Source organism: Ornithorhynchus anatinus, chromosome X3, assembly GCF_004115215.2.
Source record: "Ornithorhynchus anatinus isolate Pmale09 chromosome X3, mOrnAna1.pri.v4, whole genome shotgun sequence".
NCBI classification, from domain to species: Eukaryota; Metazoa; Chordata; class Mammalia; order Monotremata; family Ornithorhynchidae; genus Ornithorhynchus; species Ornithorhynchus anatinus.
In genome coordinates this window covers 30892825-30917521 of record NC_041751.1, presented here as the reverse complement: position 1 = coordinate 30917521, position 24697 = coordinate 30892825, and the positions used below count along the sequence as shown (strand labels likewise).

The 24697-nt window shown below is 42.0% G+C and overlaps 1 long non-coding RNA gene across 1 annotated transcript in view; it reads left to right on the top strand.

Moving 5' to 3' along the window:
• The window catches only part of LOC103171396, a 102044-nt gene that overhangs the window by 1923 nt on the left and 75424 nt on the right, over window positions 1–24697 (top strand). The window lies entirely within an intron of this gene.

The window sequence follows — 24697 nt, the reverse complement described above, 5'->3', positions numbered from 1 at the left end:
TTAACTCTAGAATCTCTTCAGCATTTTAATTTCCCACAGCTATAAAATATCATCAGTGGTATTGAGTGCTTACTGTGTGCAGAGTGCTGTACTAAGCTCCTGGGAAAATTCCCTGCTCGCAAATATTTAGTGAAAGACTCTAGGTTTCAGACAATGTAGCCCGGCCCTACTAGGATATTTATTTGACTTTGTGGATCTTAATGACTAGTTTGCAATCTTTAGAACAAATAGAGGTAGTTCCTGGGATACCTGCAGAAAATGGTAATAATAATAGTAATGTTGGTATTTGTTAAGCGCTTATTATGTGCCGAGCACTGTTCTAAGCGCTGGGGTAGACACAGGGGAATCAGGTTGTCCCACGTGGGGCTCACAGTCTTAATCCCCATTTTACAGATGAGGGAACTGAGGCACAGAGAAGTTAAGTGACTTGCCCACAGTCACACAGCCGACAAGTGGCAGAGCTGGGATTCGAACTCATGAGCCCTGACTCCAAAGCCCGTGCTCTTTCCACTGAGCCACGCTGCTTCTCATGGTATGCCAGGCTATACCAGCATGCATTCTAGAAATTGCCATTTCTCCTGTACTTCCAGAGTTTGCTGCTTTCAAATCACCCCCAGTCCCCCTCCCTCTGAAAAACCATCCTCTGCACCCTTCTCTCTTGCTCATGTATGTCTCGGGCCACAGGGCCCAGGAAAAGAGGCACCATAAGAAGAGGAGGGTGATAAGCAGCAAAGCCTAATAGTTATGGCACAGGCCTACTAGAAGGACCTGGGTTCTAAACCTGGCTCTGCCACTTGTCTGCTGTGTGACCTTGAGCAAGTTGCTTCACTTCTCTGGTCCTTAATGACCTCATCTGTAAAATGGGGATTAAGACTGTGAGCCCCATGTGGGACATAGACTGTGTCCAACCTGATTACCTTGTATCTACCTGAGTGCTTAGAACAGTGCTTGGTACACAGTAAGCACTTTAAATAGCATTTAAATAATAAAAAAGGGCTCCTGGCATGACAGGAGTATCCTGGAGCTGCTTGAAATCATCAAGCCCTTCCCTACTCCCAACTATGTACTAGTTGCCTCCTCTCCTAGAAACTACTTAGCAAGGCAGAATCTTAGCAGGTACCAATGCTTGTGTGCATGTGTGTGTGTTTTTTAGGGGGGATGGGGCAGGGCAGTGCACACACATGTATCTCAATGTACAGGCACCTGCTTAGAATCAGCTGTTAACAGCAAGAATATGGTGAGTTCTGATTTGTGGACTGATGTTAGGTAGCCTATATTCAAAGATTTCATTGAGCAGTTGGATGAGACCTCTTAGGATTTCAGACTCAGTTTTGTTTGCTTGCAGGGCACTTTTATTTTTGGTAAGAGGGAGAGGTAGGAGGCCAGAGAAACGTATGGTGAACTGTCTAGAGGTGAAAGGGGATCAATTTATGGATTTGATGCTAGAAATCCTTCCAACAGAGGATTTTGGACTGGCTTTACTGAGTTCTTTGGCCTTGGTTTTTACACACCTCAAGTTTCTGGTTCCAGTGCCTTTAGAAATGGATGCATTTCAAGATATTTTGGGGGCCCAGGAATTTTTCAGGTATAGTATACTCTTCAGTCCCTGAAATCCCTATCGTGGACCCAATTACTCAACCAAAAATAGTTATTAAACACCCACTGGATGCCCCAAACCTTGCTAAGCAGTATTCCACAATTTTACTAGAAGCCAGTTCTAATTGGGCCAAGTGGAATTGTGCATAAATAGCCGAGGGGAAGATTTGGGCCTTCAGGCCATTTAGGATTTCCCCTCCAGTCAATGGATTTTGGATGTCAAACTGTAACGCAGGGGGTGAACGAAATGTCTTTGACTGGATTCTCAGTGTGACAAAATGGCCTCCACACTAGAATGGGAATTGGGGGATTTTGGAAGCTAATCCTGGAATGAGTAAAGAACACTTTTGTGAAAGTGAGCAATGAACTAATTTCTTTTGAAGCACAGGGCTTGAAGGGTCTGCAGAGGGCATCAAGTCTGCCAACTCCTCTCCCCCTTTAAAATATATATCCAGGGAAGGAGAACCCCTTGGTAGCCTGTTTCGATTTTCAGCAATCATTTTATATTTAAACAAGAAAAAATGATGAAAATTCCTTTGTCATAAAAATCATCATTTGCAGGGCCTCTCTTGGGGATGGGGAGGAGGGATAAACATTGTTCTCTGTTCCTTTTTGTAGAGGATGAATGACCCCTCAAGCATCTTAATTTTCCCCCTTGAGTTCTGACTGAAGTAACAGTGATCCTCTGAATACAGAATGAAAGAAGATGGAGAACAGCTGTCAGGCAAAGAATGTAATTCTGGGAAAATGAGAGGTGGAGGCAAACTCTTGACTGCTCTCTTCTCCCACCTTTTTTCTTCATATCCCTCTTGCCTTTCATCTGGCCACATCTGTTTCTCCCAGTTAGTTTTCCTTGTTCTACTGTCAGTTTAACACCAGCTCCTGCCATGATGAGTCATGACATCCAGGTGCAGAGCGCTCTGAGTCTCGGTGACAGATAGGAGGTGATCTCATGTAAAATGCTGAGCAGAGGTGGTGAAAATCTGGCACAGAAGCTGGGCCAAAACCAAAAAATCTGTAGTGTTCAGCCTTAGCAGAGAAGCAGATGCCCTTAGAGGGGAAAGGTGTGGGGGGGGAAAAAATCCTCCACCTTTGTTCCAAGAGGAGGGGTGGAAAACTGTCAGCTCATTCTTTTGTGTAGATAAACCAATGATGCTCCTGTTATGAGAGGCCTGTGAGATTGCCAACATTTTTTTTCCCCTCTCTGAAATATAATTGTGGGCTTCTATGAGGGGAGCAGGTGTAGGTAAGTGACTTAAAAGCTGTATTTTAGTACAGAAAATGATCACTTTACCCTTTAGGTCTTGATATGGCTTAGTCAAGTTTCTTTTGTTGTAGATATGAAGCTAGTTCAATGGAACCAGTATTAGAAATATATTGCATCTGTCAGGTTGATGTGAGAATGCTTTTCATTACATTATACTTCCCAATTGCTTGAAAAAATAGATTTAAAATATTGACCCCAGTGAAACAGAGAATATTTAAAATGAGGACTTTGTGGTGCCCTCAAGACTGGCTGCCTCATTCATGCAAAACAGGTTCATCAGAGATACTTTTAACCTCACAGTGCTTATAGAAAACTAACATTTTTTGCAAGCCACTTTTAAGAGCCCATAGCACAGATCTTTTTTTTTTCCACCAAATCTGCATAGGGTAAACCCAATCCTAAACCCAGAACTATGTAGAGACTGCCTTGTGTAGTGGATGGATATCTTTGGGGCTTTCTGCCTTTGAGTAGCACCTTCAAGACCTCTCTTCTCCCCAGAGCTGATGGCAGAAAGACCATGGGAAACTGACAGTGGGAGGGGGTGAGGGGCATCAACAAAAGGGCTTTGTGCCCATGACTATTGTGACAGGAAAGGGAAAGGTCGAGGAGAGTGACCAGCTGGTAGGGAAGGCAGGAATATTGGGTCCCAAGATCTGGAAGTGGGGCCTAACCCAGTTCCACCACCATCCTCAGGCTGTTTCCCTTTTATCCATCCCAAATTATTGCATACATCATCTCCACATGAACACAGGAACCTGAGTGCTCAAACAAAACAGGGGCAGCATGGCCTAGTGGAAGGAGCCTGGGCGTCCCAGGAGCTGGGTTCAAATCCTGGTTCCATCACTTGTCTTCTGTGGGAACTTGGGCAAGTCATTTCACTTCTCTTTGCCTCGGTTTCCTCATGTAAAATGTGCATTTAAGACTGTGAGCCCCATGTGGGACATGGATTGTGTCCAATCTGATTAGCTTGGACCTACCCCAGAACTTTAATACAAGGCCAGATACAAGGTAAGTCCTTAACAAATACCATTAAAAAAATTACTCTCCAGGTCCCTCTAAGAGTTAGACTGTGGCTCTGAGAGCAAGGCCACCCTGTGGCTACAGATGGCCCGAGCCACTAGCAACAGTCCTCAGGTACTTGACAGAGATCTCATTGCTGGTGTCTGTAGGCAGCGATGGTTTTGGGGTGGTTCATTTGAGAACTCTCCCCAGATGGTTCTGGTGTAGCGCCACAGATGCAGCAACTCTCTTTATAGAAGCGCGAGTATTAATTATCTATAGCAGTCCTCCTTAGAGGGGCGAACAGAAGGACTGAATCCTAACAGGGTCTCTTACCCATCAGTGTTTTGGCACTTCCCAGCCAGTAGAGCCTCTGATTGTGACCCTTGCCCCCTTCTAAAGGGTCTCTCCTACCTAGTCTCACTTCATTTGTGTGTGTGTGTTTGGGGGGTATTCTTCCTGCACTAGATTTATTTTAGTTCTGGTTTTCCCCAATTCTCTTATCCAGGAGCTGTAGTAAGAGGATCGCATGTAGATCGAATAATGTGCCTCAAAGTCAGATCAAAACAGGCATTTCAGTGGGGACAGAGCTCTACCATTAGGTGGCAGAAAAACCTGCCTTTGCAAGACCTCTTGATACACATTCCCTGTTTTTCTTTTCCTCCTCCTCTTCCTCCTTCCTTTCACTCCTTTTCCTTCCTTCTACCCCTCCCACACACACGTATACACACACAGGACTACACAGACCCACTCCAGTCCCTCAGAGGTACAGAAGCACACTCAGACACAACCATACGTGCGCAAAGCAGCAGGAGCAGAGGGTCAGAGGAGAAAGGTGGCAGAGGACAATAGACCGAAGAAAGTAAAACAGAAAGGGAGAGAGACTGAGAGGCGTATTGTCTATCCGACCAACTCCAACACAGTGTCCCCGATTGCCAGAGTGATTCGAGGACAGTTCAGGGCTATTTGCTCAACATGAACCTTCATTCACTGAGCAGCATTGAAAATGCTAGAGTGTCCCTGATTTCCCCAAACTTCCTTTAGGAGGAGAAAATTAGTCTGAGACGTGATACAGAGCACAGTTGTATTAATTTTCACTGCTGTGCTTCAGTCACTTCTTTTCTAATTTATTATTGAATGTGCAAAGAATTATGCCACAGCACTTAAGCAGTTTAGTGTTGTAAGAAACTTATTTAGCTCTGCTGCCTTCAAAAAGCCAATATTTTCCAGAAAAGATCTGCATTTATGAAATTTTCTCTTAGTCCTAAAAAATCTCCTCTCTTTCCTTATGACTTAAGACAACCTCCTCAATACTATTCCCTTTTGTGTAGATAATTTCTTCCTGGTCACTGATATTTTGTTTGCTAGAATACTACCCAGATGGTGGAAAATATATAATGCACATTATGATGAATGCAAACATTTAGGGACCTCACACCTCTTCCACGAAACCTGCTAATACCAACTTCTTGAACCCTCCTTCGTCATGCATGCCCACTGCAAATTTGTTATGGAGCAATTTACCAAAATATTATTTGAAATAAGCTCAGTGAATTCTATGATGAAAAGAATTGGAAGGCCGCCAGCTTTTCCTAACTGTCTGGGCTTCTAGATGGAACTTATGATCTGCTGCCTCAGGGTCTTTAGAAGACTTGCTGACAGAAGCAGTGACGGTTGGAGTAAGAGCTGACCTTTTAGATTTAGGCTCAATCCCCTAAAGAAGGGGGTGTTTTCTACAGTTTCAGAGGTTGACTCTTCTGCCTGCAAGCCTAAAAGACAGCAGGAGTGAAGCAATTAGCTCATAGGAGAATGGAAGTGTGGCTTTAAGTATGCTCATAAATTTACCTCTTTAATTTTTCTAAATTGATAATCATGTTCATTTGAAGGTGAACTGGGAAGTCATGAAAATCCCTTTTAAAAACTCACTTCAGACCATAAATCACTAGCCAGCATCATGAGCAGATTGGAAAGCTCGTGCAGGAAGTGTGCCTATCATCTGTGTTGTACTCTCAAATGCTTAGTACAGTGCTCTGCATGCAGAAAGCGTTCAATAAATACCACTGATGAGAAGTTGCTTTCTCTATAAACTATAAAAGGTGAACTAAAAGACATTTATTTGAGCTAAAATTTGACCCCAGATTCTTGCTCTAGGTGACTGCATCACTAACACCTCCCACAATGGTCTCAGCAGTAGCAAGAGATGTAGGCCCTGGGGAAGGATTATTTTAGATAATGGGGTAAAATATAAACATTTTCCTAGTGATGTGGGGAGTCCCTAAGTGGTTGGGCAGCCCGGTATTTGAGTTCCGCAAATTTAAAACCCAGAATTGGTAATTGTTCATCCCAAAGCTGTTTCATGATTATACTGATGAAAATGATGTTTTTGGATTTACCGCTCCACTTGGCTTAGCACATTGCTTTTCTCACCACTTGGCTAGGGGATGGCTCTTTTAGAGAAAAGTCTTTCTGTGGGAAGTCTGTGATAGCAAGGGGCAGAATGGAAAGCAAAGACAGGTGATCACTCTGTGTGTGCACGTGTGTGCGTGTCTCCATAGTCATCTTTCATATTTGTGTCCATGAAGTTCACCTGTTGACGTGTGGCTGAAAAGGCCAACGTGGGATCCGTAGTGGTGGTAGTGTTGAATATTTGCAGCACCTGATCCATATATCAAACTACTCTGATCTCTGGGAGCACATTTTATTAGGGTCTTGTGGTATCCCCAGTGATTTGATCCTCTCTATCTGAAGAGTTTCTGAGGTTTATTTGGTTGGTCCAGCCCTCTGTCTTTGATTTGCAACATGGCACACAAGGTACTAGCCAACAAGCTCTCAAAATAAAGCTCTCTTTTTAGATGAATGAGTGCTCATGAGAAGGTGGGTTTGGGGACCCAATTTAAAAGAGTAATCATTTACTTTAAGGTTCTTCAGCACATACAAGTCCTTTTTTAGCATGGAGTCAGCAGGAGCCTTTTTCCTTTGTTCTGACCTCTGATTCACTGATTCGCCCTCCCCTCATAGCAATTTAAAGAACTGCCAAAGAAAGATGCTTTCCCTGTCTCAAATCTGTCAAGCTGTTAACTAGTTTCTCCTCAGGTATCCACTGAAGATGAGGCAGGTTTTGAAGAAATGTCTTGGGGACTATTTGTTGGCTAGGTTTTCCTCAGAATTTTCAGTCGTTTTAAGCTTCTGAAGAAGGGCAAAAGTGTGTGTAATACCAATATAATGTTTTTCCTACCTATTTTCCCCCCCTCAAATTACCATCTCTGCTGTTTCAACATCTTCACGTTTAGTTGGCATAGGTAACAAGACCCAAAGGGAAATTCATGATCTACACATTATGCTAATAGTAGAATTCCTTCTAGTGTTCAGAAATTAGATCCAAAACTATTGTCTGCTGCATGTTTTTAAACAAAGATTATTAATAAAGATCTGTGGCATTTTTTTTCCAGCTAGAAATTAATTCATTCATTCAATAGTATTTATTGAGCGCTTACTATGTGCAGAGCACTGTACTAAGCACTTGGAATGAACAAGTCGGAAACAGATAGAGACAGTCCCTGCCGTTTGACGGGCTTACGGTCTAATCGGGGGAGACGGACAGACAAGAACAATGGCAATAAACAGCGTCAAGGGGTAGAACATCTCGTAAAAACAATGGCAACTAAATAGAATCAAGGCGATGTACAATTCATTAACAAAATAAATAGGGTAACGAAAATATATACAGTTGAGCGGACGAATTAATTAATGGTTTCAATCTGCAAACTAATCTTTAAACATATTTGAAGGGTTAAATTAGACCACTGATGATTTTTTTTTCTCCTATCTGGGTGGTTTAAAAAAGGTCAAATTTTTTTTCCCCTTTAAAATATTTTCAAAAATGCATTCTAAGGATAATCTCAAAGGTCTTAAAGTGAAATTTTGAGAGGAAATAGGCTTGGGGCATTATCTCTGGGGGCAAGCAAAGTGAGTATTTTTTTATGGTGTGTGTTAATGCTTACTATGTGCCAGGCACTGTACTCAACACTGGGGTATGCACAAGGTAATCAGGTTGGACACAGTCCCTGTCCCACATGGGGCTCACAGTCTTAATGCCCATTTTACAGATGAGGTTACTGAGGTACAGAGAAGTGAAATGACTTGGCCAAGTTCACACAGCAGACAAATGGCAGAACTGGGATTAGAGCCCAGGTCCTTCTGACACCCATGCTTTAGCCACTAGGCCTCTCTGCTTCAGCAGCTGAAGGAAGGATGCTTAAAATGAAACAACAGACAAAGCAATGTTGAGGAAGTCACTGAATTATGATAGGGGAAGTTTGTGGCAGAAAGAGTTACTCCCTTCCCTGCCCCCATTACACAAACACAGTGGCTCAAAACGCAGGCTTGTAAAGAGATTTTTTTTTTTCTTTGCAGTTGGGAAACTTAAGTTATAAAATATTCAGATATTTTACCTCCCTGGGTAGAGAGGTACTTTTCATTTCAACTTCATGTCCAGAAGGAATGTCCAATCTGGCAGTGTTCTATACTATTCATTATTTTTAGAAGTTCCTGAGACAGTTGCAGAAGCTGACAGAATGTGACACCCTTGTGGCATTATGTTCCAGACTAAACTGAAAGTCTATAATTTTTATATGGCTGCGAGACCAACACCTACCATGGCTTTGGAACATTTTTATCAGTATCAATTACTTGGACTCCAATGGCCAGACAGGATCACAAGTGGTGAGATCCTGCAATGCAGTTTATTGGCATCAAAGTATCGCTCACTTGGACAGCTTTGCTGTTCATTCTCCCATGTGCCGTCGAGCAAAGCTGTAAATAATGAGCTATGCTTGTGCTTTAGGAATCACCTACAAGATTCCAAATCCTGGCAGTAGGTATACTATTGATAACTTTTCGGTTCGAGTGGCGGTTTGATTTGGGGACCAGACTGTAACCGTGTCCTTCGGGAGCTGACGTTAACATCTCCATTAGTCGAAGCCTGCAACTGCATGCAGGACTCTGGATATAGTGTTCTTAAAACTCTATCAATTTAGATCATGTCATCTATCTGAGGTGGCACTGAAGTAGTGTGGGCTAGTGGTTGAAGCACGGGCCTGGGAGTCAAAAGGAGGACCTGGGTTCTAATCCCAGCCCCACTGGCCATCTGCTGTGTGACCTTGAGCAAGTCACTTAACTTGTCTGTGCCTCAGTGGCCTCATCTGAAAAACGGGGATTAAGACTGTGAGTCCCTTGTTGGGATATGGACCATTTCCAACCTGATTAATTTGTATCTACCCCAGTGCTCTGTACAGAGCCTGGCACATAGTAAGCAGTAAACATATACCATTAAAGTTCCATCGGGAATTCTCGTATTTGGATGTGATCAGTTTTGGGCTCCGTTCTCATATTCTCTTTTCACACCTGCAATGTTACATGCAGTTCTGTTGCTGCTACTTAGGAAGGACATCATAGAGCTTCCTAAATTGTATAGCGGGCACCCGAGGTGTCCTGGGAGTGGAGAAAACTATAAATGATAGATTGCAAGATTAGGATTGTTCAGCCTAAAAAGATGAAGGCTGAGCGGGGACTTGATTGAAGTCTACAAAGATCATTAAAAATGTGGCCAGGTTAATATAGAGTTGTTCACCAAATCCCACAACATCGTGAGGGGGTAACCATTCATCCTCAGCAGCAGCATTTACTGACCTCCCAGTTTGGCAAAACCCCGTATGAGGTGCTCAGGAATACGAGATAGATGTAAAAGGCACAGTCCCTACCCTTGAGGAGTTGGCAATTGAATGAAGCACATAAACACACACAAATTGCCAAAACTACAAGTAAAACTCAAAGAATGAAATGTATAGATACATAAATGGATATACAGATGGGTGCGAAGACAGTTGTTGGAGGATTAGTTGGGAATTTTCCTGGGGAAGGTGATTTTTTTTTAGGAAAGTCTAAAGGTGAGGAGAGAGATGGGTTGGCAAATCTGAGTGGAGAGGGGAGTTGCAGGGGAAAAATGGGTGAGCAATGGGTCGGAAGTACAAAAGTAATGAGTGAATTAAGTTATGGAAGACTAGAGAGAGAAACAAAGTGTATGATTGTGGTTGTGGGAGGTGGTGGGGGGAGTTTAGTGGGAGAAAAGTGTAAATATGTAAGAGGGGAAGTTTAGGTGAGAATCCTGAAGCCAACAGTCAGGCTTTTTTGTTCTATGCAAGAAGAAATGGGTAGCCATTGTGAGTTTTTGATGAAATGATGCATTTCTGTTGCCGAATTGTACATTCCAAGTGTTTAGTACAGTGCTCTGCACACAGTAAGCACTCAATAAATACGATTGAATGAATGAATTTCAATTGGCTGGAACCTACACCTATATAAATGGTAGATCAAATAAGGGAGCAATTTGAGTCAGAGAGCCCGGTAAGGAGGCTGCTGTGTCCAGGAAGTGATGAGGATGATGATGACTACTACTCTTAAGCCTCATTTCATTTGCTTTTTCTGTATACTCGCCTCCTCACTGAAAACGAAAAGTTGGCACCTATGGAAGAAGGATGGAAAGCCAATGAGGAAACTTCAAAGGAATGGTCAGAGAGAATATTGGTCATTCCATTCATTTTATCACTGGTTCATTCATTGTCTCCATGCCTTTGCTGTTACCATTTTTTCATCTATGCTTTTCATCCTGCTCCCCTGATTAATTCATGACGCCCGTAGTTTCCACCCGAATCCTCATTAGCATTTATGCATTTGATTCTCATCCACAGCACTTGTGTACGTATGCATGTTCAGTTATTTATGCAGCAAATTCATCTTGATGTAATAGCACTGCTATTCTATGCTTGTCTTTTCTGCTCCCACTATATGTAAATAGTCTGCCTATCTCCCCATCTCCCCTTTAAATTGTAAACAACTTGAAAGGAAGGAACATCTATCTCGATTCTCTTCTGTTGTTCTCTCTCAAGCATTTAATGCAGTACATAAGCTCTCAGTAAATACTACTGATGAGGAGGAGGAGAAGGTGGGGCACGGGGGATTCAGAAAGTCTGGACTAGTTGGTAGTCGACAAGGAAGGGAGTCAGAGGAAAAGTACGCAAGGCGTAGGGGATAGAGCATGGGCCTGGGAGTCAGAAGGACCTGGGTTCTAATCCAGATCCTCCACTTGAGGATCTGTGAGACCTTGGGCCAGTCACTTCACTTCCCTGTGCCTCAGTTCCCAAATCTGTAAAATGGGGATTAAGGTTGTGAGCCCTATTTGGAACAGGGACTGTGTCCGACCTGATTAGCTTGTATCTATCCCATCTTTTAGAACAGTGCTTGACACATAGTAAGCGTTTAATATACCATTATGAAGCAGTGTGGCTTAACAGATAGATCACGGGCATGGGAGTCAGAAGGACCTGGGTTCTAATCTAATCCTGGCTCTGCCACATGTCTGATGTGTGACCTTGGGCAAATCACTTAACTTCTATGGGCCTCAGTTACCTCATCTATAAAATGTGGATTTTAGTGGAAAGAGCCCAGGCTTGGAAGTCCAGAGGTCACGGGTTCTATCCCAGTTCTGTCACTTGTCAGCTGTGTGACTCTGGGCAAGTCACTTAACTTCTCTGTCCTTCAGTTACCTCATTTGTAAAATAGGGATGAAGACTGTGAGCCCCACGTGGACAACCTGATTGCTTGTATCTACCCTCAGTGTTTAGAACAGTGCTTGGCACATAGTAAGCGCTTAACAAATCCATCATTGTTATAAGTGCTTAGTACAGTGCTCTGCACACAGTAAGTGCTCAATAAATATGATTGAATGAATGAAGGACTGTGTCCATCTGCTTAATTTGGATCTACTCCGGGGTTAGAACAGGGCTTGGTATATAGTGAACACTTAACTATCATTATTATTATTATGCAAATAAAAGGCAGAGTAACATAAAGATATATTTCATTACCAACTAATGGTATCAGTACTTCACACAGTAGGTGGGAAGCAGTGGATTTGTTTGTTTACCACAGAAACTGCAGCTGAAAATCTCAGATTAAAGAGGGGGGTTGGATAAATACATGGACAAGAAATCCATGATGGATTATTGTTCCATCAGGGAATGATGGGGTGAATCTTGTCCTGGGACCCTCGGGCAGAGGAACTGAGCCTAGGCTTAGTGGCTCAGGCAGCCCTTAGAAGTGCATGTGCGGTCTTCACTCACGTTAGCCAGTTTTACTGAAACAGGGCCTAGAACCCAGGTTTCCTGATTCCCAGAGCAGTGCTGTCTGTGGACCAATTTGAGCCATAATGGCTTATAGAAGGAAAGTTAGAAGTAGAGAGAGGAAAAGTTAAGGGTGTTAATCCATCTTTCCCCATTGGAGTGAATGTCAGCAGGCAACTATTAGTTGCTCCTAAGCATCCTGTTTCCACTGTCAGAGATGGAATACTTGGAATGGATGACCCATGGCTCTGAGCAGACCCATTGATTTCCCACTGGCTGAGATGAGAGACATGTGATTGAAAGCTGGATTGAGGTAGTTCCTTAAATTGGGAGCTGTAACCTCTTTAATTGTTATATTGTACAGTAAATGTTCAATAAATAAATTGAATGAAGTTCAGCTTCCCCAGGGTGGTAAATAGTGGTTTTTAAACACTTACAATATGCCAAGCACTGTCTAAGTGCTGGTGTAGATGAAGTTAATCAGATTCTGCATGAGACTCAGTCCAAAGTAGGAGAAAGAACAGGGATCGAATCCCCATTTTGCAGATGAGGGAACTGAGGCACAGCAAAAGTTTGAGTGATTTGCCCAAGGTCACACAGCAAGTGGCAGAACTAGTATTAGAAGTCAGATCCTCTGGCTCCAGGCCAGTGCTTTTCCTCTAGGCCATCCTGCTTCTTCAGCCTAGAGCAAGTTTTTTCCAAGCTTTTTTAGGCTGACCTATGACCTCCCCAGATTCCCAACGTTGGCATTAACCAGAACAACTTTGGTGGCTGGACTGTAATCTGTAGCCAGAAGGACACTATGAGAAAAAAATTATAACTAATCTCTCCTTCCATTTCAGTGACCCTGAATCTGTGGGTGGAAAATAGGATGGAGGGGAGAAACTAATCCCCAGTCTATCAGCATCACTTGAAAATGTGTCTTCCCTCTGCATTCAGAGATGTTGCTCCTATGCTTTAAAGCATTTAAAAGCATAAAACACTTTAATAGTCATGGAGCCCATCTTTCCCCTATTGTAATAGATTTATAAATTCAATCTACATATTTTCTTAGGCCTTTATGATTAGAAATACACTTGTCTCTGGTAAGAAGTTGGAATTTTGAGTCTCCCTCCCATATGAGGGAAGTAATATCTATTGAGTACCCACTTGGTGTGCTGTACTAGGTGCTCAGAAAGTACAGAAAGTGAAGTGATGCATTCTCTGCCCAGGGACCTTTTATTCTATTAGGGAAGTGACAAAAATATTTACAACTAGAGTAGTTATATATGTCCTAAGGAGAATATAAATAAGTTCATAAGTGCCAGGGTTAGCTGAAATGATATGGCTAAGGGTGCTAGCAAATTTTTGGGGAAAGCTGTTTGGCAGTGGTAGGATATTAGCAAGGATTTGGATGGGGTTGGGTGGGAGGACAGGGTCCCAAGCCTGGGGGAACAGCGTGAGCAAAGGGCTGGAACTGGGAGAGGCAAGAGAGATGTGAAACTAGAAGGTGGGCTTGGAGGAATGAAGCCAGTGAGTTGAGAAACAACAGTAAGCTTGTTATAATGGGAGCTTGATTTGACATCCAATTTTATAATGGGCCTTCAGTGGGGGGTAGAATTGGAATAGACTATGGTTATTTTTATTTCATATCAGGTAATTTAGAGTGGATATGAATATACAGTCTAGAAACCTCTGCTATTGAGATGGATATTTTGGTAAATGTAAATATTTGAAAAGGAAAAATACAAAACAGAAATATTGACAATCCATATTAACTTTGGGACAATATAAAAGTTTTTATAATCAGCTGAGGGAAGAAGGCATTTCTCATTCTTTGTTTGGAGAAAATGAGAGCAGAATAAGATGAATTGCACTAGAAAGATATAAAACTCATGGGTTTTAAGGTTTCAGGAAAAACCTTCATTTTGTTCTGATCTTAATGTCTTAGGAAGAGTTCTGCCTCCAACTAGTTTTAATACATTCCCTTCGTTTGCTTCTTACATTAGCAATGAGTTTCAGGGATTCTAATTATTGTCCTGCTAACATATGGAGATCAACTATCGACCATATAATAGATGTTCGGGAAAGGGTGATCTATATTGTTACCAATCCTAGACGTAGCTCTGAATGCATATCGTGTGGCTAGTCCTGATGTTCTTTGAGGGGAAAAAATTGATGGTAATTATAATTCAATCCATATTGCTTACTTTGTAAAGAACTGAAGTTGAAATTAATGTACTGCGGGAGACAAAACCTGTCACCTTGAGGCTGGTGCACCAGATATGACCAGTATTTGAACAACCGCAGGTGAAGCCTCTTTTTATATTTCAACAAAGTACTCCTTGAGTTCCAGTTTAATAATCGAATGGATAAAATGCACATCACCTAGTTATACTTCTATCTTGCCAACATTTTCAACCAAACCCATTACCTATCTTTATAACAGGAGTTTTTGAGTGGAGAAACTGCAGAAACCAATTGATGCTCGTGCTTTATGGATTGCAAAAGATGAGCAGGAGATATAAAAGGACTTAACGTTAAAAATAGAAGTAAATTCCTGAAAGCAAACAAAGGGATGAGAAAATGCAAAGGCTCTCAAGGTTAAACAGAGTGGTAATCTCAAAGTTAAATGGGATTTAAGGTTCCTTTTTGACTTTTTGTATCACAACTCCTTAGAACTTTGACGTACCTGGTTTAAAATATTTGTATTCTACAGTAGCCCTCCTGGTAGAAGCATACGTATTGGCCGATTTATACTTTCTATGGGAAATCTCATTTTGATAGTGTTTTTAGGTAGAATAATTTGCGCAGCCACAAATTATATATTTTGCAGAGAGATCATAATTTTCCTGCCTATTTACAGGTTAAAGTAGAATCACAGAATTCTGCCATTTGGAGGGACCCTTGAGAAATTATCATGCCCTAGTCTCTGACTCCAGCCAAGTGAATAAAATACCCAAGCGGATCTCTTTTACACTCAGTTCTGCATAAGGGCAAGTTCTCACTACCACATTTTTGGCTAGAACTTTGTTAGGAAATTAGGGAATATTGTCTGACAATGTGAACTTGTTTATGGTGAGCTGTGGTGTTGGAAACAACAACTTTTGCACTTGGCATTTTACTATGACATATCTCTATGTACATGCACAAGTAATTCATACATGTATATTAATAGCTCAAGGACTGGGCACTCCACAACCCTAATAACATTCTAGCCAAAATCATAGTGAAGCCACATTCTCGAGCATCACACACAACATTAACTTAATGAGCAACCTTGCAGGAAGCTGGAGACAGTGGAAGCTCGTTTTGCTGTTGTTTTTGAAATTGGATGAAACCTGGTAATAATATAACTCTGGTATTTGTTAAGCACTTACTATGTGCCAGGCCTGTATTAAGTGCTGGAGTGACTACAGCTCATGTGGGGCTCAGTCTACATCCCCATTTTACAGATGAGGTAAGTGAGGCACGAGAGTGAAGTGACCTTGCCTGAAGTCACATAGCATTTGTGGCTAGGTAATTCCTTATGAACACCTCTGTGCCCTTTGAACTCCTCCGTTGGAATCCTTACTTCAATAATATTCTACAGATGACTTCACACACACGTGTGTGTGTGTGTGTGTGAGAAGTCACTGTAGATATATGAATTAATCTACTTTTCTTGAAATAGATGCAAACACTTTTCAATACCCATTATTTTTACCTGGTAAGGGAAAGCCACCCTATAGTAGTAGTAGTATTGGAAATAGTATTTATTGAGCACCCACTGAATATAACACACAGTACTAAGTGCTTGGGAAGTATTAAAGAGGAGGTTTCATATTCCACACAAAATCATATTTTAATGGCCCAAGCTAGGATCAGATTCAAACCAGTCTCCTTTGGTTTTGATGGTGTAACTAATGGCAAGCCTTCACCACTGCCGAGAGACTGGCGGGGAGGCTTCAGGTAAAGCAGAAGCAGGTGGTGGTGGAGGGAGATTCAATCACTAGGAACATGGACAGCTGGGTCTGTGATGATCAGGAGGACCTTATGAAGCTGGAGAAGCTACAAAGACCATCCAAGAAGATTGGTCAAGGTAGGCGAAACTTCCTTAAGAATGTATACTGAACAAATTAGGGATAGGGAAGCAGTGTGGCTCAAGTGGAAAGAGCACGGGCCTTTGGAGTCAGAGGTCATGGGTTCGAATCTGGCTCGGCACTGTCAGCTGTGTGACTGTGGGCAAGTCACTTCACTTCTCGGTGCCTCAGTTACCTCATCTGTAAAATAGAGAAGCGGCGTGGCTCACTGGAAAGAGCCGGGGCTTTGGAGTCAGAGGTCCTGGGTTCGAACCCCGGCTCTGCCATTTTGTCAGCTGTGTGACTTTGGCAAGTCACTTAACTTCTCGGTGCCTCAGTTCCCTCATCTGTAAATGGGGATTAAGACTATGAGCCCACGTGGGACGACTGATTCCCCTGTGTCTACCCAGCGCTTAGACAGTGCTCGCACATAGTAAGCGCTTAACAAATACCAACATTATTATATTATTAAAATGGGGATTAAGACTGTGAGCCCCACGTGGGACAACCTGACTCCCCTGTGTCTACCCCAGCGCTTAGACAGTGCTCGGCACATAGTAGCGCTTAAGAATACCAACATTATTATTATTATTAAAAGCCATCAGTACTTTGTTTTTGCAACTTGCAATAATACATTGGATTGTTGAGAAGGTCTTTGGACAGTGATTCCTCTTAATGAGATGTCATTCTTTGATATGTCATGCCAGGAGTAGGTGGGAGGGTTAGGTTTACTCACCTGTAGCACTTGGTTGAACCGGGGGTAGATTAGGTGTGTACATGCAGTATAGGCCTATCTCTGGCCTGGTTGTAACCTGGACCGAGCCTCTGTGCTAATGGTACCGCTCTCAGTTCTGTCTCAGATGCTTCTGTTCTGCCATTTTAGATTTCTTTCATCGTGATATCATGATCCTCAGCAGCCAGGGGCCCCCTTTTCATCCGAGACTAAATCCCAGCTCAGGGCTGTCGAATAGTCTTGTCTTCTGACCGGATCTCAGTTACCCTCATTTATATTGGGCTTGCAATTTATGCTCACAACTTTCTAGGCAGTAAATGTGGCTCCTTTGTTAGGTTAGGACCCATACCGAGGATTAGCAGGGAGAAGGGCCGAAGCTGTGTAAACAGGATCTCTTTATATTCCTTTTCTTTTGTCTTGCCTGGTCCTTAGTGTGTGCAAAGCACTGTATTAAGCTAAAGCACTTTGCTTTCCTCACAGTGCTTTTGCTTCTTTCATTAACACGCAGAGCATACAGTTCTGAGACCCTGCTGTAATAGTTCAATCCCAGACCCTCACAAACTTTAAAGATTTTTTTTGGGGGGGTATTTATTAAGCGCTTACTATGTGCCAAGCACTGTTCTAAGCACTGGGTAGATACATAGTAATCAGGTTGTTCCACATGGGGCTCATAGTCTTCATCCCCATTTTACAGATGAGGTAACTGAGGCACAGAGAAGTTAAGTGACTTGTCCAAGGTCCCATAGCTGACAAGCACCGAGCTGGATTAGAACTCATGACCTCTGACTCTCAAGCCCTGCTCTTTCCTTTAAGCCACGCTGCTTCTCAAAGATGGATTTGCAGGTTCAGTAATATCGACAAAGAGCCCCTACTACTAATAATTATGGTTACTTGCGAAGCACTTACTATGCTTTAGGCACTGGGATAGGTACAAGCTAATCGGGTCAGACAAAGTCCCTGTCTCAAATGGGGCTCACAGTCTTAATCTCCATTTTACAGATGAGCAAACTGAGGCACAGAGAAGTGAAGTGACTTGCCCAAGGTCACACAGCAGACAAGTGGCAGAGGCAGGATTAGAACCCAGATCCTCCTGACTCCCAGGCCTAAGATCTATCCAGTAGGCCATGCTCCGTATATCTCTCTCTGTTTTGGGTTTTAAGGTGGTGCTAATAACAGCAGAGCCTCAACAGCAGAGTTGACCTGTGGTATGATCGGAGATGTCCAAGTTACCCTTTGATATTCTCTTACAATGGGTCCCCTAATTGGAAGTCCTGGCCTGTGTTCTCAACTGGATAGGAATTTAAACACCTCTAAGCCACGGGTTTTTATTTGCAAGTCGTGTCTTCTGAACAAAGAGATGGCATATCAGTGGGGAAATATAGAGAATTCTTGGTTTCCCTAGAACCCGAATAAATACGGGACCTGAATAAGTCTGTAGAATTGATTCATCAGTCCTGCACCTTTATCGAGCATTAACTTCATTGTTAGCAAAAAGAGAGACGAAGGGAAATATACAAATGAATACCTTGTATATAACTTATTATATACTTAAAAGAGAATTATAACATACCAGCAAGCATTGTTAGTGCATTTTTTGATGTTGAGAGATGCACTCTTCATTACAAATTACTCTACTGGCTAGCCCGGGCATTTTTACGTTAACAAATGTGATAGAAGTCTACTTTGCACAAAAGAACAAGGCACACTGTCATCTATATATACATTCTTATGTAGATCACTTGTTTTGTGTATATATATTCATAAGTAAAATATTCATGAGCAGAGTACTTAATATGAGAGATTCCGTAGCACTGGAGCAAAAGACATTTTGCTTCTCTTATTCACTTTTATCAGCATTCAACTCCCCACTCAGAGAAGAATGTTTTGAAGGCAAGTACCTGAGATCTGTTCCTTCAAATGGGCTGTTTTTCCATTTATTTGGGGATGGGGATCCAGTTTTCCTTTAAAAATGAGCCTTATTTCATGCCCTATTAGAGGGAGAGGTGGGCTGCGTTAAGAACACAAGTGGGAACACAAGCCTATTGAGTGTCAGTCAATTGTGTTCACTGAATGCTTACTGTGTGCAGAGCACTGTACTAAGCACTTGCGAGAGTGCAGTAGAACAGTAAACAGAGACACTCCCTGCCCACATCGAGCTTCCAGTCGGAAGGGGAGGCAGACAATATATGGAGGTGGCAGCGGGATCTCTCTGGGAGTCACTCCCTCAATACAAATGATTCCGGTACCAGGGGTACATGACTTTTAGGAGGGTGGGGATTGGAGGAGGCATGACAGCGACACCCCCCCCGGCGAGTCTCTCTCTCTCTTTCTCTATGAGGCACGAAGGACTCCTCGTCATAGACGGTCATGAAGTGATTCTACAGTTGGATCGATCATAAACCTAGTTTGAGATGAGCATATGGGAGAATCCAGAAAGTCAGAGTTTTCTCCCTCTCTGCAGCCCTCAAAGAGGTGATGTCCTCTGGCCCTGCAAGGGGTGGGTCAGGGGAACTGTGTCGAATCGCGCATCAGTGGAAACTCCTCCTCATCAGCTTTCAATCACTCAATCAGCTCTCCCCCTCCTACCTTACCTTGCCGATTTCCTACGACAACCCAGCCAGCTCACTTTGGTCTGCTAACACCAACCTACTCGCTGTACCTCAATCTCATCTAGTTCACTGCCGACCCCTTGTCCGCAACCTCCCCTCCATATGTGACAGCCCACCACTCTCTTCACCTCCAAAACCTTACACACCTTCTCCAAGAGGGCTTCCCCTACCAACTCCTTCTGCATCATCTGTGCACTGTATGTTTTAGGCACTCGATATTCACTCCATCCTCAGCCAAACAGCACTTAAGTATTTAACCATAATTTATTTTAATGACTAGGCAGGGAATGTATGCACCAACTCTGTTGTACTCTCCCAACCACTTAGTACAGTGCTCTGCACATACACAGTGAGCGCTCAGTAAATACCATCGATCGATTATGCAGAATCCATAGCCCAATTAGTGAAGGATGACTCTCATTTTCCAGGCCAGATCATTATGGTGTCCTGCAGAGGCTTGTGTTTGGTTTTATTTTTTGTTAATGTCATTTGTGAAGCGTCAGTCACTTGTTCTAAGTAAGGACTGGAGTAGAAACAACCGCTGCTTAAGTTAGGAATGGAATGGTTATGCCTCTGCTTGACTCCCTCCTGTAGCAGAGACTGGTAGAGTACTGGAAACTCTCCAGGTGCATTGCCGAGAGGGACTGAAACCACTGCTTGAGGCAAAATCTGGGAAAGTCTTAAATATTCCCCAGATTGGGTTAATAACCCGATTAACCTACTGTTGCTTCCTTTTACCCCAGGTATAGGTTAAATATGGAGGGGGAGGGATGGAATTCCCTTCTACTGTCAGAGCAGCCCGTTTGCTGCCAGAATGTTCCAAATGATTCTGATGTGGGGAGGGGAGAGGGGGTTGTCAATCTGCCAGGCCTGTGTCCTTCCAGGCTAATAGTAAATGAGAACCAAGTGGAGGTCTCTAAGATTGAGAAGTTATCGTTACCCCTGGATCAATCAGTCAGTGGTATTTGTTGAGAGCTTACTGTATGTACAGCATATTGAATAGAGCACGGGCCTGGGAGTCAGAAGGTCATGAGTTCTAATCCCGGCTTGGTGACTTGTCTGCTGTGTGCCCTTGGGAAAGTCACTTCACTTCTATGTGCCTGTTACCTCACCTGCGAAATGGGGATTGAGACTGTGAGCCCCACAGGGGACAGGAACTGTGTCCACCCCAATTTGCTTGTATCCATCCCAGCACTTAGTACAGTGCCTGGCACATAAGTGCTCAAAAAATACCATTATTATTATTACTAAACTCTTGGGAGAATATAACAGAGTTGGAGGGCACTCTGCCTGCCCACAAGGAGTTTACAGTCTAGAGAACTTACAGTCTGCATGTTCATTCAGATTTATCCTTGGAATGTACCAAAAACTTATTGGAACCTGAAAGTGTTCATATACCTTGGGCTACAGTATTGCATAGTTAAGGAGGTAATTCTGCTGTTTTTAATATAGGGAGACTGTGTTGGAGGTAAAGATGAGCTTCATTCTCACTATCATCCTTGATACCTTGATCTCTCTCTCTCTCTCTCTCTCTATCTCTCTCTATTTCTCTCTCTCTCTATCCCACTTGAAGAATCCTAGAGCTAGAAAGGACCTTAATTAAGGGATTTTTTTTTATAGCCCATCTTCTTTCAACACAGTATACCCACTTATGACTGGAACATTCCCAGTTAAATTGCACAGGGGAAGAAAAGGGACCCTTAGAAAAATCTCAACCTTTAGGATGTTGCTGATTTATACTATCCGATACTTAGAGGTGAACATACATTTTATGACTAATTGTTGCTGGATTAAATGTAAAGTACATATTTCATGTCCAAGAATAAGATTTCTTCCTCTTAATGAATTTTGTGCCATGTGGTTCTGGAAGAGGAAAGGTTGGTTGATCTATATTATATGGTCATTTAATCAAGTTGAATTTAGTAACCTTCTGTTCTTATGCAATTGTGCATTCCCATGAGAGATGTGATAAATTCTAGAGTTATTTGAGTAATTCTGATGGGTGCTATGGGCCAATTGCTTTCAAAAACAGGAAATTTTAAAAAATTCTTTCCCATTAGTAAAAATGTTGATAAGAGTCATGTAATACCCCATTACTTTGAAAGTGATTTTGGGGGAGCATAATATGGTTTTTTTTTTTTTAAAGTGGCAATTTGCAATATTAACTTTCTGTTTCCATTCCTTATCCCCTACATGCCACAAGTTTCTTTTTGAGCCCCATGGCTAATCTGGCCTGCAGGAAAGGAGGGTATTGCATGTTGTAAAATTTGGGTTCCTCTTTTTGCCCTGGTTTCTCCTATTTGATATTTGCATATTCCTTTGGGTTGAAAATAAAGTAGCTTGGAAAACTTTCTCTAATCAAGATAGGAGACCAGCAGAGGAGGTTGTTATAAAGAAAAAATGCTTCATGCTAGACCGGCAACTTAAACATAAAATATACACAAATCCAATTCATTTAGCATGCAATGGGAGAACGAACCCGTAATATTAGATGTATATATTTTTTTTACTGTAGAAGGAATTATGAAAGGGTTGTTCATAATTATAATGTTCCACAACTATGTGCATGTTTTATTCATATGATGCTTGCCTTCTTCCTTTAGAGTATTCCATTATAATTTACTTGTATGACCAATGACTTGAACATTAGATTTAAAAAAATGCTTTGAAAGTGCTTTGGTGTTATTACTGCAGGAGTGTCCTATAGAGTTGCATATGACAGTCTAGCTCATTGTTAATGATGTGTAGAATGAAAAAAAGATGAAGTAGAATGGGAAGGAGAGGATAAACCTTTAAGAAATGAGGAGAGTTATTATTCACATGAAATTTTGAGTGGGATCAGTGTATTTACTTAGCTCCTACTGCTACTTGAGATTGTGGTGAGTTATTATTCGATTCAAAAAAGAGGAATATGTACAGGGGAGAAGGAATGAATAGCTAGCCACCTTTCCTCTGAAAGATGCCTGAAATCAATCCTGCTACCGTGAATAGCAGTCATAAATTGGTCTGCTTTCCTGAGTTCGCCAGCTGCACCCACTGTTCACACTGCAGTCTCTGAAACGTTCTTCCTTTCAGAATATTGATTGTCAATGGAATTGTCATTTAAAATGATGGATCTGTAGTTGAGTTGGGACTTGAAATAAAGATGTTCTTGTTTTATTGTGCTAGAGTGACTCTGGCTAGCCTTTGTCCTCTGCACAAAGGACACAGGAGAAGGAGGTAGGAAGATGAAAGGGGGGAGGAAAGAATTTCTCCCCTCCTTCTTTAATTTGATGGTCAATTTCTGATGTCATGGTAGACATTTATTCCCCCTAATTTTTTTCTTTCAAGGTTGCATGAGTTGATGGATCTGTGTGTTGTAAGCAGAGTCCAACCTGAAGTAAAAATGCCTGTATTTGTAATGGCGGCTATTCTGAGTGAGGTCGGTAGCACAGAACTGAAGGATGGTTGCCGTTGGCGGCAACAAACAGTGTCAAATGGGAAATATTTGCCTGAGAAATGAAAGCTTCTTAGGGGACTATTTAATTGGGTTGCCAGGATGCCACCCAGTGAAATGGGTGTTTGCCTAAAACATTATTTTATATTGGGGAAACGACAACCAGGGGTAATTGGGTATCATTATTTAATGACTAGGTGACATGTCTCTAAGAACACGTGCCTCTTAAAGCAGGCACAAAATACATTACATTGCATATACATCTATCTTATATAAAACATGCCCTTTGTAAACTACCTTATAAATTAACTCCTGATTAAACACACACTCACAGACTTTTAATCATTCATTTAATATGCAAGCTGCCTGTACCTGCACAGACTGACAGCATTTATCTTCTTTGTTACAATGTGTATTCTAACAAAGTGATATTATAGTAGTTGGAAAAATTGCATTGTAATTGCACCAATTCTTTTGTCTTTTTCATAGAAAATATTGAAATGATGAATTTGTTCTTAAGTGAAAAAGCTAAAATTCACTTCTGGTTTAGTCTGTAGTTCTCCAGGCAAGAATTTTGAAAACTAGTAATATCCTATTCAGCATCTGAAATACCCATCTCCATTTTCTCCTATTTAGTTTGGTTCCCCCCCTCCCCAATACATGGTTTCTGAGGCTGGATTTCACCCATCTTTTACATTTTCTTTTAATCTTGAAAGTCCTGATAATACCACGATTTTGGGGGTTTTTTTGGAAAAACACGTATCTCTGATATTTGTCAAGTTCCTTGATCACTGTGTACATTAGCTGGTGATGCTATTTTGCCATTTAACTTGGGTATCAAGACTAGCCAAGTATCATTTGAGCTTAGCCATCTGTTTAAACACTCTGTGATGTAGTGCACCCAGCCCATTGCTGAAGATGGGATTGCAATGAAGAGAAGTTATGTGGCATGCTCAACCCAGTGCTGATGTAAATTAGATTTTCCTTGGCAGCATGAGCATTTGAGAGTTCTCAGTTAAAGAGCTATAGGCTCCTAGAGCTGGAAAGAAACTTGAGAATTGATCTGGTTGAGTTCCTGCATCTGGGCCTAAATGACTAAACCATTCAGGACAGGTGGTTGTCTATTGTTTCTTAAAGATCTTTAGGGATGGGAAACGCCATGGCCTTCCTCGGTAGCCTGTTTCAGTGTTTAATCATCCTGACAGTCAAAATGTTCTAATTCCAACTGAAATCTTTCTTGCTTTAGCTCATTTCCTCTTGCTCAGTCTTTAGTGGATATACAGAATAACGGTCAGCATCTTCCCCATAATACCTTTCTTATATTTGAAAGCAATTAATTATTAAGTCATCATTTTGCTTTCTTTTCTCCAGGCTAACCATCCAAATTCCTTTAACCTCACCTCACAGGTCCTATTTTCCATCTCTTCAATCATCTCTGTCACTCTTCTCTGGACACTCTCCAGTTTCTACTTCCTTTTAAAACTGTGGCCACCCAAAATGGGTCCAATAAAGATCTCACTTCAGCAGGGTTTTAGTGGCAGGACTATATGCTGATTCTTGCATGCTCCCCTTCAGCTCATACTCTCAAGCACCATGTTGACTTTGGAAATAACAGCATTATATTCAGCTTCTGGCTGACTGTGATTCCTAGGGCTTTTTTTCTGCTCTACTTGGGCCTGGTCAATTTTTTTCTTTCTCCAGCCTATATTTGGGATGTTTATCCCATATGCCCTCCCACCTCCCAAGCGAAGTGCAATACATTGCACTTATCCTTCCTGAACTTCATCCTGCTTATGTAGAATTTTGTTGAATTACATCCTGCTTTTCTCCCCCTCCAGAC